This window comes from Salvelinus namaycush, chromosome 25 (assembly GCF_016432855.1).
Source record: "Salvelinus namaycush isolate Seneca chromosome 25, SaNama_1.0, whole genome shotgun sequence".
Taxonomy (NCBI): Eukaryota; Metazoa; Chordata; class Actinopteri; order Salmoniformes; family Salmonidae; genus Salvelinus; species Salvelinus namaycush.
The window spans coordinates 2,783,413-2,800,088 of NC_052331.1; the positions used below are offsets into that span (position 1 = coordinate 2,783,413).

Sequence of the window (16,676 nt, forward strand, 5' to 3'; positions counted from 1 at the left end):
AGTTAGGTTTACGGTTACGGTTACGGTTAAGGTTAGGGTTTAGGGAAAATCTGATTTTGAACTGGACTGAATTGTGTGTCCCCACAAGGTTAGTTATCAATTGTTATTGGTCACATACACATATTTGGCAGATATTATTGCGGGTGTAGCGAAATGCTTGTGTTCCTAGCTCCAACAGTGCAGTACTATCTAAAAATGTAAAAAAATGGAATTAAGAAATATATAAATATTAGATTGAGCAATGTCGGAGTGGCATTGACTAAAATACAGTAGAATATAATACAGTATATACATATGATATGAGTAAAGCAGTATGTAAACATTATTCAAGTGTCTAGTGGGGCGGCAGGGTAGCCTAGTGGTTAGAGCGTTGGACTAGTAACCGAAAGGTTGCAAGTTCAAATCCCCGAGCTGACAAGGTACAAATCTGTTGTTCTGCCCCTGAACAGGCAGTTAACCCACTGTTCCTAGGCTATCATTGAAAAATAAGAATTTGTTCTTAACTGACTTGCCTAGTTAAATATAAAGGTAAAATTTGTAAGTCGCTCTGGATAAGAGCGTCTGTAAAATGTAGTGTTCCATTTTTCAAGTGATTCCAAGTCTATGTATATTGGGCAGCAGCCTCTAAGGTGCAGGGTTAAGTAACCGGGTGAAACCCGGCTGGTGATTGCTGTTTAACAGTCTGATGGCCTTGAGATGGAAGCTGTTTTTCAGTCTCCCGGTCCCAGCTTTACTGACCTCGCATTCTGGATGATAGCAGGGTGAACAGGCCATGGCTCGGGTGGTTGATGTCATTGATGTACTTTTTGGCCTTCCTGTGACATCGGGTGCTGTAGGTGTCCTGGAGGGCATGTAGTTTGCCCCCGTTGATGCGTTGGGCTGACCACACCACTCTCTGGAGAGCCCTGCGGTGATACAGCCCGACAGGATGCTCTCAATTGTGTATGTGTAAAAGTTTGTGAGGGTTTTAAGGGCCAAGCCAAATTTCTTCAGCCTCCTGAGGTTGAAGAGGCGCTGTTGCGCTTTCTTCACCACACTGTCTGTGTGGGTGGACCATTCCACCTTCTCCATTGCGGTTCCGTCAATGTGGTTTAGGGGCATGCTCCCTCTGCTGTTTCCTGAAGTCCAAGATCAGCCCCTTTGTTTTGTTGACGTTGAGCGAGAGGTTATTTTCCTGCCACCACTCTCTGGCACCACTCTCCCAGGGCCCTCAACTGTAGGCAGTCTTGTCATTGTTGGTAATCAGGCCTACTGCTGGTGTGTCGTCTGCAAACTTGATGATTGAGTTGTAGGCGTGCGTGGCCACACTGTCATGGGTGAACAGGGAGTACAGGAGGGGGCTGAGCACGCACCCTTGTGGGGCCCCTATGTTGAGTATCAGCGAAGTGGAGGTGGAGGTGTTGTTTTCTACCTTCAGCACCTGGGGGCGGCCCGTCAGGAAGTCCAGGACCCAGTTGCACAGGGCAGGGATCAGACCCAGGGCCCCAAGTTTAATGATGAGCTTGGATGGGTACTTTAGTGTTGAATGCTGAGCTATAGTCAATGAAGAGCATTCTTACATAGGTGTTCCTCTTGTCCAGATGGGATAGGGCAGTGTGCAGTGCGTTGGCGATTGCATTGTCTGTGGATCAATTGTGGCGGTACGCAAATTGAAGTGGGCGAAACATCACAGCACAGTTGAAAAATATATGGCAAATAGAAATCCAATATGGATGGTGTAAAGCGATAGATGGAAGGGGTTGAATGGAGCTGAATGTTCGGAATAATAACAATAATAACAACAAGATGTAAAACATACTGTGTCCGTAAAACGTATAGAGGTTCAGAACTTTTTTGAAATAAAGGGAGAGGTTGAGGTTGTAAAATAGACTGTGTCTGTAAAATGTATATAGTATGTATAAGCTGGAAGTAGAAGCCTAAGCTTTGTTGTTGTAACGGCGTTCCTCCTCCTCTTCATCCGAAAAGGAGGAGTAGTGATTTGACCAAACTGCAGCGTTGTAGTTCGACATAATATTTATTAAACAAAACAGAAAACACGACGAACACGAAACACTTGAGAATTTACAAAATAACAAACGCAGTCAACAGACCTGGACACGAACTTACATATAACGTGAAGAACGCAATAACAGGAAAACTGACTACATAAAACGAACGAACAAACAAAACCGAAAACAGTCCTGTGTGGCGTAACATACACTTACACAGACACAGGAGACAACCACCCACAACAAACAGTGTGAAAACACCTACCTTAATATGACTCTCAATCAGAGGAAATGAAAACCACCTGCCTCTAATTGAGAGCCATATCAGGTCACCCTTAAACCAACATAGAAACAGAAAACATAGACTGCCCACCCAAACTCACGTCCTGACCAACTAACACATACAAAAACTAACAGAAAACAGGTCAGGAACGTGACATAACCCCCCCCCCCCTTAAGGTGCGAACTCCGGGCGCACCAGCACAAAGTTTAGGGGAGGGTCTGGGTGGGCATCTGACCACGGTGGTGGCTCAGGCTCTGGGCGAGGTCCCCACCCCACCATAGTCAATCCCAGCTTACGTTTCCCCCTTAGAATGACCACCCTCATCTTACACCCACTTAATTTAAATGTTAACCTTAAGATAAGGGGCAGCACCAGGACAAGGGGCAGCACCGGGATAGAGAGATAGCTCAAGACCGAGAGGTAGGTCAGGATAGAGAGGTAGCTCAGGATAGAGGGGCAACTCCGGACTGAAGGGCAGCTCCGGACAGAGAGACAGCTCTGGACTGAGGGACAGTTCTGGATCAATGGCAGCTCTGGGCTGAGGGGCAGCTCATGACTGGCTGACGGCTCTGGACGCTCATGGCTAGCTGACGGCTCTGGACGCTCATGGCTAGCTGACGGCTCTGGACGCTCATGGCTGGCTGACGGCTCTGGACGCTCATGGCTCGCTGGCGGCTCTGGCAGATCCTGTCTGGTTGGCGGCTCTGGCAGATCCTGTCTGGTTGGCGGCTCTGGCAGATCCTGTCTGGTTGGCGGCTCTGGCAGATCCTGTCTGGTTGGCGGCTCTGGCAGATCCTGTCTGGTTGGCGGCTCTGGCAGATCCTGACTGACGAATGGCTCTAGCGGCTCCTGACTGACTAACGGCTCTGACGGCTCGGGACAGACGGGCGGCTCTAATGGCTCAGGACAGACGGATGGCTCAGACGGCGCTGGGGAGACGGATGGCTCAGACGGCGCTGGGGAGACGGATGGCTCAGACGGCGCTGGGGAGACGGATGGCTCAGACGGCGCTGGGGAGACGGATGGCTCAGACGGCGCTGGGGAGACGGATGGCTCAGACGGCGCTGAGGAGACGGATGGCTCAGATGGCGCTGCGGAGACGGATGGCTCAGATGGCGCTGCGGAGACGGATGGCTCAGATGGCGCTGCGGAGACGGATGGCTCTGGCTGATCCTGTCTGGCGGAAGGCTTTGGCTGCTCCTGTCTGGCGGAAGGCTCTAGCGGCTCCTGTCTGGCGGAAGGCTCTAGCGGCTCCTGTCTGGCGGAAGGCTCTGTAGGCTCATGGCAGACGGGCGGCTTTGCAGGCTCAATACAGACGGGCAGTTCATGCGGCGCTTGGCAGACGGACAGTTCAGGCGCCGTTGGGCAGACGGCAGACTCTGGCCGGCTGAGACGCACTGTAGGCCTGGTGCGTGGTGCCGGAACTGGAGGCACCGGACTGGAGACACGCACTTCAAGCCTAGTGCGGGGAGCAGGGACAGGGCACACTGACCTCTCGAAGCGCACTATAGGCCTGGTGCGTGGTACCGGCACTGGTGGCACCGGGCTGAGTGCACGCACATCAGGACGAGTACGGGGAGAAGGAACAGTGCGTACAGGGCTCTGGAGACGCACAGGAGGCTTAGTGCGTGGTGCCGGAACTGGAGGCACTGGGCTGGAGACACGCACCATAGGGAGAGTGCGTGGAGGAGGAACAGGGCTCTGGAAACGCACTGGAAGCCTGGTGCGTGGAGTAGGCACTGGTGGTACTGGGCTGGGGCGGGGAGGTGGCGCCGGAAATACCGGACCGTGCAGGCGTACTGGCTCCCTTGAGCATTGAGCCTGCCCAACCTTACCTGGTTGAATGCTCCCCGTCGCCCGACCAGTGCGGGGAGGTGGAATAACCCGCACCGGGCTATGTAGGCGAACCGGGGACACCATGCGTAAGGCTGGTGCCATGTAAGCCGGCCCAAGGAGACGTACTGGTGGCCAGATATGTAGAGCCGGCTTCATGACATCCGGCTCAACGCTCAATCTAGCCCTACCAGTGCGGGGAGGTGGAATAACCCGCACCGGGCTATGCACACGTACAGGAGACACCGTGCGCTCTACTGCGTAACACGGTGTCTGCCCGTACTCCCGCTCTCCACGGTTAGCCTGAGAAGTGGGCGCAGGTCTCCTACCTGCCCTTGCCCCACTACCTCTTAGCCCCCCCCCAAGAAATTTTTGGGGTTTCTTCTCGGGCTTCCTCGCTAGCCGTGTACCTTCATATCTCCGGTTCCCTTGTCCGGTTGCCTCTGCTCTCCTCAGTGCCTCCAGCTGTTCCCATGGGAGGCGATCCCTTCCAGCCAGGATCTCCTCCCATGTGTAGCAACCCTTGCCGTTTAATACGTCCTCCCATGTCCATTCCTGTTTCGTGTTCCACTGCTCGAACTTATGCTGCTTGGTTCTGGATTGGTGGGTGGTTCTGTAACGGCGTTCCTCCTCCTCTTCATCCGAAAAGGAGGAGTAGTGATTTGACCAAACTGCAGCGTTGTAGTTCGACATAATATTTATTAAACAAAACAGAAAACACGACAAACACGAAACACTTGAGAATTTACAAAATAACAAACGCAGTCAACAGACCTGGACACGAACTTACATATAACGTGAAGAACGCAATAACAGGAAAACTGACTACATAAAACGAACGAACAAACAAAACCGAAAACAGTCCCGTGTGGCGTAACATACACTTACACAGACACAGGAGACAACCACCCACAACAAACAGTGTGAAAACACCTACCTTAATATGACTCTCAATCAGAGGAAATGAAAACCACCTGCCTCTAATTGAGAGCCATATCAGGTCACCCTTAAACCAACATAGAAACAGAAAACATAGACTGCCCACCCAAACTCACGTCCTGACCAACTAACACATACAAAAACTAACAGAAAACAGGTCAGGAACGTGACAGTTGTTCACTAGTTTACTCCAATTGGGGAGAAATAAAGGAAAATATTTTTTTTTTAATATGTTGTTTTTACTATTTTCTACATTGTAGAATAATAGTGAAAACATCAAAACTATGAAATAACACATGGAATTATGTAGTAACCAAAAAAGTGTTAAACAAATCAAATATATTTTATATTAGAGATTTTTCAAATAGCCACCCTTCGCCTTGATGACAGCTTTGCACACTTTTGGCAATATCTCATCCAGCTTCATGAGGTAGTCACCTGGAATGCATATCAATTAACAGGTGCCTTGTTAAAAGTTAATTTGTGGAATTTCTTTCTTTGTTAATGCGTTTGAGCCAATCAGTTGTGTTGTGACAAGGTAGGGGTGGTATACACAAGACAGCCCTATTCGGTAAAAGACCAAGTCCATATTATGGCAAGAACAACTCAAATAAGCAAAGAGAAACGACAGTCTATCAGTACTTTAAGACATTAAGGTCAGTCAATCTGGAAAATGTGCGGTCGCAAAAACCATCAAGCGCTATGATGAAACTGGCATTCATGGGGCCCACCACAGGAAAGGAAGACCCAGAGTCACCTCTGCTGCAGAGGATAAGTTCATTCGAGTTACCAGCCTCAGAAATTGCAGCCCAAATAAATCCTTCACAGTGTTCAAATAACAGAAAAATATCAACATCAACTGTTCTGAGAAGACTGCGTGAATCAGACCTTCATGGTGGAATTGCTGCAAAGAAATCTCTACTAAAGGACACCAATAAGAAGTAGACTTGCTTGGGCCAAGAAACACAAGCAATGGACATTAGACAGGTGGAAATCCGTCCTTTGGTCTGATGAGTCCAGATTAGAAATCTTTTGATTCCAACCGCCGTGTCTTTGTGAGACGCAGAGTAGGTTAACAGATGATCTCTGCATGTGTGGTTCCCACTGTGAAGAATGGAGGAGGAGGTGTGATGGTGTGGGGGTGCTTTCCTGGTGACACTGTCAGTGATTTATTTAGAATTCAAGGCACACTTAACCAGCATGGCTACCACAGCATTCTGCAGCGATATGCCATCCCACCTGATTTGCGCTTAGTGGGACTATCATTTGTTTTTCCACAGGACAATGACCCAACACACCTCCAGGCTGTGTAAGAGCTATTTGACCAAGATGGAGAGTGATGGAGTGCTGCATCATGACCTGGCCTCAACAATCACCTGACCTCAACCCAATTGAGATGGTTTGGGATGAGTAGTACCGCAGAGTGAAGGAATAGCAACCAACAAGTGTTCAGCATATGTGGGAACTCCTTCAAGGTGAAGCTGGTTGAGAGAATGCCAAGACTGTGCAAAGCTGTCATCAAGGCAAAGGGTGGCTACTTTGAAGAATTTCAAATATAAAATATATTTTGGTTTGTTTAACACTTTTTAAGTTGCCACATGTTTCCATATGTGTTATTTCATAGTTTTGATGTCTTCACTATTATTCCACAATGTAAATAGTAAAATAAAAGAAAAACCCTTGAACGAGTAAGTGTGTCCAAACTTTTGATTCGTACTGTATGCCAAAAGGGTTTTCCCCTGGTGCATGAACAATGATTTCAATGAGAACCTTTTGCCAAATGCTTAAGACAGACTTGATGCAAACTAGTGGCTGCTAGACATTGTTTCTTTTATTCATTTATTTTGATGACATTGTGAAAGATGTCTTCAATGATCATACCTTTGATCACACATGGGATTGAAATTATGGAAATGGGATGTTCTGTCAATTTTAATGGGTAGTTCAAGTGTATTGCCAAATCTGAAAACAGTATTGTAGCATGCTACACACTAAACGCGATTTTTAAACATGGATCTTCAATTTTTTGCAGTTGGATTCACGGGTTGTTAAAATATCTGAATTGATAAGATCATGTTGTGTTTTGGTGATTAAACCAATGTACTCATTATATTTCATAGTTAACTTATATTTGGATGAATGGTTGTGTGCTGAAAGATGTCTACAAACAAAATGAATGCACAATGAAAGGTTTTGAATGTAAGACTGACTATGTTACTTGTGTTACCAGTTTGGAGTTTTGTTTGGAGTTTTGTACTAAGAAAATTCACCACATACTTGTGAAAATAGCACCAAAGCGATAAACAAATTGTAACCCTATAGCTGCTCATACTTATTGTACCTTTCTATCCCATAGAATATTTAACCGTATTCCTGATCATACTTACTGTACCTTTCTATCCCATAGAATGTTTAACCGTATTCCTGATCATACTTATTGTACATTTCTATCCCCTTGAATTGGATTTGTTTCAACTGCTTTACTCCCACAATGTGTTGTACTTTTTCATAGTGATACTTTAATGTGGGGAAACATACTCAAGACAAGGTGACGCTTTCTATACTCCCATAGTGAGTTGTGCTTTCTGTTAGTGGACATGAGATCAGAATGGACATAGCTGTTAGGACGGTATACAAGACAAGGTGAGATGGAGCCTAGCTCTTTACATGGGGACCAACAGTTCTGTAACCTGTGTTTGATCTTGATGATAAGATCAGATATACGTTATTAGTCCATACAGGATGGAAATATACCTTGTGCTTTTTCCCCAACCCCTCAGATACACACACAAATTTACACAAACTCACATTAGGTTGGAGAGGTTGGAACACAGGGCAGCCGCAGTGCAGCACCCTATGAACCAATTTGACATACTGTAGTGGTCCATCACCCTGTGCTACCGATTCCACTGAGAGGCATTGGTGTCACAGTGGATTGATCTATTTCTAATCAGACTAATTGGTGTCAAAATGTCTGATGAGTCAATCATGAATACCCGTAGTGAAAATAGCTCTTAACATTCCTGTTGGGTTTAACTGTCAAACACCTCAAGAAATAAAAGCAACACGAGGATCATCAGTGACGAAAATAACTCCCTTCTCAGGCGTTTCGCCCCGTGCACGTTTGTTTCTTGTTGTTTTGGTCTCGGCGACCTTTACCCGGGCTTTGCCCCAAGACACCAGCTCTAATACATCCTATGGAACTGTAAGTGTGAATGGCCTGCGTCATTGTCGTGTCCATGGAAATAGAATCAATTCCTTCATCTAGATTCTATTTCTACGGTCACATCACATTTTCCAGTGGTTCAAATAGACCCATGTTCAGAGATATTTACACGTGACATTGTATCCCACTTCTTTATTTAGATGGGATTTGTTAGAGTGGAACTGGTCATTCGCTAGCAATGTACATGGCAATAAGTCTTGAGATGAACATTTGAAGAATAGAAAGAGATCCCTTTATTTTCATTCAAGGTGTTTCAAGTCACTGAATTGAATGGATTCCAAATTGAATGGGCCTTCTCTGGTATTCACACCCTGGTCACATGGGGATATGCAATCTGCACCACTGGTGTAGGCTAGTTACAGTAGATAAACTCTGAGATTGCCAGAGATAATACCCTTATACAAAGTGTAGTCATGAGTCAGATGAAAGGGTTCTCCGGTAGACCGGTGTTTCACACTGCGGGTCACGAGACGAGACGGGATTCCATCGTAGTGCCAACCAACACAGAGGGAACCACCACCATTTTTGGCAACCTAGCGAGCAGCGAGCAGTACCCCTTCAACAGTGGCAGCCCCCTCCCCTAGTACACACACACACACACTGCTCGCAGGCAGAGGCTATGTGACACGTCTATCTTTAGTGCTGTGCTCTGGTTCCCTGGTTAATCCCGTTAGGAGGTGCAGGAGATCAGGAGATTCACACACAGATGCTTCCAGCTGGAGGAAAATCAATTGGACAGGCTCCGTCCAGACTGGACGGATAGACAGACACAAACACACGTGTGTGCGCGTACACACACAGACACACACGCACACACCTTTGCTCACCACCCACACACATCCCTGCTGTGTCCGCTCTACTTACCGGTCCCGGATGCTAGAAAATGTGCACTTGTTGCCATGGCAGCAGTGTGTGTGTGTTAAGGTCAGGGGTCCCGACGGGTGCAGCTGATGTCAGAGACTGAACAGGAGCGACGTCCTTGACGACAGCCCGGCGACTATAATAGTTGTGAACCCGCAGGAATGAGCTGTCATGTGATACCCCTTCCTCCGCTCCTCTTCCCGTCCATGGAAACATGCACACGTGCACGCTCACACACACACGTATGCAGCGTCAGCAGGGAGAACCCTTTGGAAACAATGCGTGGTCTGTGACGTGGAGATGTGGGACCTGAGGAGGGGGGCCTAGATGCATCCTAAGGAGCACCAAACCTGGGCATGAAGAGAGACCACAGAGCCCTTAGGACAGACAGACATGTCACATCCATCACATCGACCAATCAGAATTAGAAAGGGGTAAAGCAATATGTCAAAATCAGAGGGCAAACTGTAGCTATTAGCAGTCCTTTCAGATCGAAACAACTTAACAGTATAAAAATGCCTTTTTTTATTAGTCTTCTTGCCATTTCCATAACAGATCAGTCCTATCAAACTGAACTTAACAAAACTTAAATTTGCCATTTAGCAGATGCTTTTATCCAAAGCGACTTACAGTCACGCGTGCATACATTTGATGTACGGGTGGTCCCGGGAACCCACTATTCTGTCGTTGCTTGCGGAATGCTCTACCAACTGACTGTACCAGTGTTCATTTGGTCAACAATAGCTACGACGAAAAATATTTGTCAACGACCTATTCTTCCTGACAAAAACTAATGAAGATATTTGTCATAAACATCACCTTTATCCAAACCACAAGCTATAACATTTTAATTTCACTGGTAGAATCGTGAAGTTTCAACTTGTGTATTTTCTGCTCTTAGTGAACCACAAGGTCCGGCATTCATAGTGATTGCAGCTACCTCCCCCTAAGGTAGATGCGGCGTGCCCACAAACTTGGATGATGGCATTGTGTACTTCGAAAGACCAACACACAGCAATCTCAGAACTTCTGTAGGCATGATTTTTCTTTTTACAATATTATATTTTCACTACCGTTTTTCATCATGCATGTGTGGTGTTCTGTGCTACTTTACAACAAGTGCAAAAGTGAATTATCTTTCACTATTCTACATACCAGAGATGTACCCTGATGCTGCCAGTTGGATTATCATACTGAACTGATGGGGAATCCATTTAAAAAACAGCTGAGAAGTTATGTGACACCATCAATTGTTTTCCTTCACAACAAAGAGAAGATTCTTGATTAGATGTAACCTAACATTAGCTAGCTTGCTAGCCTAGCTGGACTACCTCGGTAAGTTAGCTAGCTAAAGTTACAGTCCTATATTAAACTCTGAAAGCAATCAGCTAAATCATATAGCTATATTTTGCTGGTGTACACACTGTCAATCAAGTGTATCTATGCTATGGTAGTCAGTGCTAAACTGGTAGCTACCTTCAGCAGAGTAAACATGTGTATTTGGTTGTAGATGGTACACAATCTGATTCCACCAACACGTGCTTCCAACCCCTAGCTCTGCACAAGGTGACGGTAAATTGGCAAAAATATTTACAAGCTGACACCTAAGCTAGATCAATTTACAGTAAGCATGGCATAAACATGAATTGGGTAGTGTTTGTATGGTTTGTGTTATGGGGTTACAGGTGGTTAGAGGTAGCCTGAGGACCACAGAGTACTTCCCAGACCATGTAATCAATTTAGTCTACCCCTCTTCTCTTTGTAAAACTCAGGTTATCTGGAGTCATTCCACAGTGCCCTACTGAAAAATACCCCAAAGCGGCGGCATTTTGGGTACACAAGCATTTTGGGTACACAATGTAGAAAATAGTAAAAATTAAGAAAAACCCTTGAATGAGTAGGTGTGTCCAAAATTTTGACTGGTACTGTACATACATTCATACATATAACTAGATATACATACATTGGGAAAGTATTCAGACCCCTTGACTTTTTCTATATTTTGTTACGTTACATTTTTATTCTAAAATTGATTAAATTGATTTTTTTCCTCATCAATCTACACACAATACCCCATAATGACAAAGCGAAAACAGTTTTTTTAATGCTTGCAAATTTATAAAAAACATAATTGTGACTTTAATTGCCTATCGTCTGTAAGCTGTTAGTGGCTTAACGACTGTTCCACAGGTGCATGTTCATTAATTGTTTATGGTTCATTGAACAAGCATGGGAAACAGTGTTTAAACCCTTTACAATGAAGATCTGTGAAGTTATTTGGATTTTTATGAATTATCTTTGAAAGACAGGGTCCTGAAAAAGGGACGTTTCTTTCTTTGCTGAGTTTATATGTTCATTACATTTAAACACACTTAATAAAAGTGTACTTCAATTTCATACGTTTTAATTGTCATTTAGCATAATTTAATTGTAATTTAGTATATTCATTCGAAATACATTTGGAGTTGTTTTTAAGTTGAAGCGTTGCTTTTTTTAAATGTTCGCTATAAGTATAGTTTCAGTACCAGTAATGAGTTTCAAGTACTTTCTGAATTCCTTTTCAGAAGAGTGCATAGAAAGAGTGCATAGAAAGAGTGCATAGAAAGAGTGCATAGAAAGAGAAACAATGATAATTAATGTTTATTCCACATAAGGAAACATGCACAGCTGAGGAACATGCTTCCTGAGATTATACTGTTCATATTTTAAGAATATATACCTAAGTATACTTTCAAAAAGTATAACTTAAATGTCCACAAAATATACTGTATATAAGTATAAAAAATATGTGCAAATAATGAATAATTTCTTAAAATGTTAAATAACTAAAATGCGAAATTCCACTGGTGCAGTTTTTTCAAAAAAATATGTAAGTATATATATGCACTGGTGGTAGTGCTATAGGTCCGGCGGTCTGTCAGAATTTTTTTGTTGTTGCTATTTTCATAGTCAGAATTTTTTTGTGCAATACAGTAGCTGGCAGTGGCACAAAAGGGCTGGCTTTACTGAATAAACAAGCTGGTTTTACTGAATAAACAAATTGTAGGTGTGACGAGGCCAATCAATGCGTTCCATGGCTTAAGTACTGCATGTGTTTCTCTCAAGTTCTGTAGACTATTGACAGCATAGAATTTAAAAATTTAACAGTTACGAGTAATAGCAACAGTAAAAAAAAAATAACATCCAGTGTTTGCTCAATAGCCTATGTTTGGAGTATTGGCAGTTAACATTGTCGTAATTGGCTTCAATGAGCCTAGCCTATCGTACATGTCTTTACGCATCGCACTACTCATAAAATAAAAAATACAGGCCCTCGTATATTGTATTGTATGTGTGAGGCATGTTCACAATAAGCGAAATGTAGTCTAGGCTTACTGTTGATACTGCATTATAGGACTTAATCATTTCAATAGAATTGAAGGAGCCCATATTTTCTTACCCGGATGAGAGGCGCTCTTGAGAGATGGGGATAGATACTTGATCAAGCGAAATGAAGTATGCAGATAGACATATGTGTGCAGTATATTTTCAGGTCAAGGCAATCTGAACAGACCATTAAACACCTTTTATGGATAGGCTACTTTGCAAGGCCAGGATAAAAAATAGACACGACGCATTACTGTTGAACCAGTCTTCATCATAGTAGCCTAGGCCCTAAGGTAAGGGTAGCCTATGGCGTGTTTGCTTGTTTCTAAATAGGATGGGGTCAGAAGCATGACCTCATAAATCGCCTCTCTCGTTCCATGGTGCTGTGTGCACTGCACATGCAGGCCTGCATGTCTTTACACATAACATTTGCACGTCTATGCAAAATACTAGGCTCTTGTCTCGTTGTCTACAGTATGTGCGAAGCAGATCCTCAAAGAAATATGGCGTTGGTATGGCATTATCGGAGGATCGAATAGTTTGGAGCTGTCTTTGATAATCAGACAAGAGACACATGGAAATGGATAGCCTACTTGAAGAAGCTAAAGGAGGCATGCAGGTATGTTAATTGTGAATAATAAAAAAGCATGAGGGCAAAATCTTCAAAACCCCAAAGAGCAAGCAATGCCGAGGCAGAAGCACAGTGGCTATGAAAAATTATGAATAAAGTGTTACCAATAACACTGATTTTAAGCATCAACAAACAGATGGCTGAAAGTCGTTTTTCCCCCCATTTCCGCTGAGATTAACAAACTGTACAGTAACTATGGATGAAGGTGACAGAACAACATATGTGCTGGTCCTCTCACTGTTGCAAATGTCACAGAGAGAGTCATCAGGGGTTTAGACTGTGTTTGTCACGCTGATCTCCAGAACACAGACACACACACAGCACACAGTCGTGTTTAACTAACCTTGTGGGGACACACAATTGATTCCCATTCAAAGGGTAACCCCTAACGCTAACACTAACCTTAACCCTAACCCAAAAACCTAACATTAATCCTAAACCTAACCCTAACTCCTAACCCTAAACCTAACCTCTGATTCAGAGGGGATGGGTTAAATGAGGAAGACACATTTCAGTTGAATGCATTCAGTTGTACAACTGACTAGGTATCCCCCTTTCCCCTTAACCTTTAACCCCTGGTTCATTTAGCTTTCTTACACTAGAGTGCCCCAAAACACACACAAACACTTTTCCTCACTCTCTCAGTCTGATTTTCCTCTCACCCATTATTTGATTTTCTAGTGCATCTCCCCACCCGTCACTCAAAAGTATTACTAAATGCCATTATAATAATCATGACCAGTCCCATCCTCTTCCTTCCTCTCTAATGACCCTGTCCACTTTAAAGGTTGTAAGGGCTGGTGGCAATTCCATTTCCATTCCATTCAAGTCAGAAAGTAGGCAGTAATTTCAATTACCAATCTCTTCAATGATTTTCAATTAGGGACATTTAGAATTGGATTTTGGTTTACTTTCTGAATCGACTGGAATTGACCCCAATCCCTGCTTTGTATGCTGCTCTTAAATGAGATAGAACTGTGTTCAGAAGAGAAGGCATTCCTGATGTTTACCACCACACACCAGAGGTTGAGTCAAAGAGGGCCTGGTATAAATACCTTAGGCTGGATGAGGTGACATACTATAGGTGTTGTTTGAAGTGTGAGGGTGATAACGAGATCAGCAATTTAAATACGCACACCATATCTCTTTTACACGCACACGCGCACACATACGCGTGCACACAGGCACACACATGCACACACAGGCACACAGACACACGCACACATACACAGACACATGCACCTTGCACATACACCAAACACATACACACACACACCCATCTGGAAGGCAGTGTTGAATTGGTTGTAGAAGTAAGGTGATAACGAGCATCATCAGCCACAGGTTTAAAATGGAGGTGCTGCAGATTCCAATGTGCTACCTGAACTAGCGGTGCAATAAACCCTTCTCTGGCACACACACACACACACACACACACACACACACACACACACACACACACACACACACACACACACACACACACACACACACACACACACACACACACACACACACACACACACACACACACACACACACACACACACACACACACACACACACACACACACACAATACTTCCTCCAGCACACGCACACACACCCAACCCCCTGCCCCTCCTAACAGCTCTCAGCTTTGCCCTTGCCTTTTCTTTCCCGCCACACCAAACCAAACTGAGCTACGCCTGGTAGTTCCCCCAGAGCAGAGTCAGAGGAGAGGAGTGGAGAGGATGTACTGTAGCTGTACAGACTACAGAGCCAGCTAAGCACCAGACCAGACAAACCCCCTGGTGTTTATTAATCACTGAGAGTAGACTTTGTGCAGTTCAGTTCACTGCAGTCCGAACAGAACAGCAAGGATGGCCTAACGTTAGAGTACACCTCCACTCCCCTTCCTGTAACACAGATTCAGTTTTTACCCTCTATTTACCTCTCTTAAAGACTCTATCTCTCTCTCTCTCCCTGTCTGACCCACCAACCTACCAGATCAGATGACCCCCCCCCCCCCCTCCCTTCCATACCTCCAGGAGGGGAGGGCTTAACCCTAGTTAATGAACAGATCTTTAGATGATCCGTCACGGGGAAGCCTGGCCTGCCTGTAATGATTGAAGCCGTCGATGATTCTGCGTCAGCAAGGCTGACAGTCAGGGTCACACACACCACACCGCCCCTGGGTGTGTGTGGATGTGTGTGTGTCCAGCATGGTGCAGTCAAAGTTTGTTTGTGTGTGTGTGTGTGTGCGCGCGCGCATGCATGCATGTCACGTCTTCTTTAAGTACACGGCAAAAGTGCAGAAACAGTGCGTCAGGGATTCTTTTAAAGTTTGGGACTTCAAGGGACTTCGAGGAAGCGTGTGTGTGTGTTTTGGGGCAGTGTGTGTGTGCGTGTGATCTTTTGGGTAAAGTGTGTGCCAGTAATTGTTTAAAGCACATTAGGTGTGTGTGTGTGTGTGTGTGTGTGTGTGTGTGTGTGTGTGTGTGTGTGTGTGTGTGTGTGTGTGTGTGTGTGTGCGTGTTCGATTAAGGTAATGTGTTTTTGGCAGAGGCTATAGTAGAAAGACCATTAGAGAGATCTCTCACTCTCTTACATTGGCTCAACTGTGACGCCCTTGAATTTCCTCTGTGTCCCCATAGCCTTACATATGCTGCCTTACATTGGCCGCCTCTAGGCTCTTCTATAATACAGTAGTGTTGTGCTGTCGAACATAGAGCTAGTGATGGAGACTACTCCCAATCCTTCCTGCCTCCCATCCCTTTCCACTAGCCGCACAAAACCATGCACGCACATACACACACCTCCCTGCCTCCGATCCATTCCTCCTACCATAAACCATGTGATGGTTAGATGGATTATATCCCTACCATCACAAGTGATGGATTAACTGAATGCATGTTTTTAATCAACCTACAGTATGCCATTGATTCCTCTGGTCTTCAGACCAATGTGATGGTGTGTTTCATGACTTCCTGCTCACGTTTCCATGGTGTTTTATTGATTAGGCTTAACTGATCAGGAAACGGATAATTGCCTCTCCCCTCTGCTCTCCTCCCCTCTCTCCTCTCCCAGGTTCTGGTAACAGCTCTATGAGCAATGACATGCGCTGGCTACCACTTCATAACCAACAGACTACCCCTCTGTGTGCGTCGACACCATGTGTGCCAGGCACGATGCCATATGCCCGGGCATGACCTGACACCAGATAGACAAGCGCCAACTCTCCTTCCCAGATGCCTCGTACAACGTGGTCCTGGAGAAGGGCACCTTGGACGCCATGCTGGTAGAGCAGAAGGACCCCTGGATAGTGTCCTCGGATGTGTCCTTATTGCCCAGGTGCTGAAGGAGTTACGAGGAACTGTACACACACACACACACACGCACACACGCACACACAGGTTTAACAGATTTAAAAGCCTCATATCTTCATCTCCTGTCTGTGTTTTTGTATTTGTATTTATTATGGATCCCCATTAGCTGCGGCCAAGGCAGTTTATACAATTTTAAAAACATTACAATACATTCACAGACTGTGTGCCCTCAGGCCCCTCCTCCA

General features: G+C 45.0%; 1 pseudogene; it reads left to right on the forward strand.

Moving 5' to 3' along the window:
* The window catches only part of LOC120020523, a 93,470-nt pseudogene extending 77,007 nt beyond the window's left edge, over positions 1–16,463 (forward strand).
* The last annotated feature ends 213 nt before the right edge of the window (positions 16,464–16,676 follow it).